Source organism: Opisthorchis viverrini (assembly GCF_000715545.1).
Source record: "Opisthorchis viverrini unplaced genomic scaffold opera_v5_336, whole genome shotgun sequence".
In the NCBI taxonomy this organism is placed as follows: Eukaryota; Metazoa; Platyhelminthes; class Trematoda; order Opisthorchiida; family Opisthorchiidae; genus Opisthorchis; species Opisthorchis viverrini.
The window spans coordinates 435,786-437,508 of NW_008751993.1; positions in this window are offsets into that span (position 1 = coordinate 435,786).

Below are 1,723 nucleotides of genomic sequence, written 5' to 3' on the forward strand. Positions count from 1 at the left end.
CTCAATTGAATCTCTCGTTCATCATGTCATCCAGCTGAATGTGCTGCACACAGGCCGCCTCATCATTCAGTTGGCCCGATATTCCAGATATCGCAGTATATTTTCATAAAGGAAACTACTCACAAGTTTGCTGAAAACCTTTCGGCAGCTCACCACCACTGGTTTCGCTCTTCCAATTTGGGCTCATCAGATATGCGCACTCTGCAATTTTCCCTCAACATTATCATTTATTTCAAACCAAATTGCACTGTTTTCGAGAAATACACTCATTGGCAAATCAATTCTGTTCTCACGCCAGTCTCATTTGAACCTCTCGTAATGAAGCCCTCCAGCTGAGTGTGCTGCATGCAGGCTGCCTCATCATTCAGTTGCTACGATATTCCAGATATCGCAGCATAATTTCACAAAGGAAACTTCTCACAACCTTGCTGAATACTCTTCGACGGCCCAGCGCCGGTTTCGCCCTTCCACGTTGGGCTCATCAGATATGCGCACTCTGCAAGTTTCCCTCAACCTGATCATCTAATTCAACCGAAATTACACTGTTTTCGAAAAACACACATTTGCAAATCCATTTTGTTATCACGCGAGACTCAATTGAATCTCTCGTTCGTGTTGTCCTCCAGCTGAATGTGCGGCACACAGGCCGCTTCAACATTCAGTTGGAACGATACTCCAGACATCGCAGTATACTGTGATAAAGGAAATTTCTCGCATGTTTCCTGAAATCTCTTCGACAGCTCACCACTATTTACTCGCTTCCATTTTGCACTCAGATGTTGGGCACAGTCCCCGAGATTCCCTGAACCGTATTACCTCTATGAACTAAAATTACAATTTTTACGAAAAATAGACTCATTTGAAATCAATTCGGTTTTCAACCGAGACTCAATTGAATCTCTCGTTCATGATGTCCTCCAGCTGAATGAGCTGCACACAGGCAGCCTGAACATTAAATTTGCACGATATTCCAAATATCGCAGTATATCTTGATAAGTGAAAATATTCACAATTTGGTGAAAGATCTTCGACAGAACAACACAATCTTCGGCCCTCCGAATTCGGCTCATCGGCTAGCCGCTGTCCTCGAGATTCCGGGAACCGTAAAACCTCCAAGAACTAAAATTGCAATCTTTGCGAGAAATACACTCAATTGCAAATCAATTCGGTTTTCACGCGAGACTCAATTGAATCCCTCGTCTTTGATGTCCTCCAGCTGAATGTGCTGCACACAGGCCGCCCTTTCATTCAGTTGGCACGATATTCCTGATATCGCGGTTTATTTTCATAGGGGAAGCTAATCACAAGTTTGCTGAAAACACTTCGTCAGCGCAAAGCGGGTTTCGCCCTTCCACTTTCGTCTTATACGCCAGGCGGAACCCCGTGAATACTATAAACATATAATCTACTTCAACCCAAATTGCTCTGTTTTCGAGAAATACACTCGTTTGCAAATCAATCTGGTTTTCACGGGAGACTCAATTGAATCTCTCGTTTATGATGTTCTCCAGCTGTATGTGCTGCACACAGGCCGCCTCATGATTCAGTTGGCACGATATTCGAGATATCGGAGTTTATTTTCATAAAGAAATCTACAGGCAAATGTAATGAAATCAATATATAATCCAACGATCGTTTTCCCCTTCAACATGGGGCTCACGCCGTAGGCGCGGTCCTCTAATTTCCCTCTTGCTTATCATCTACTTGAACCCAAATTGCACTG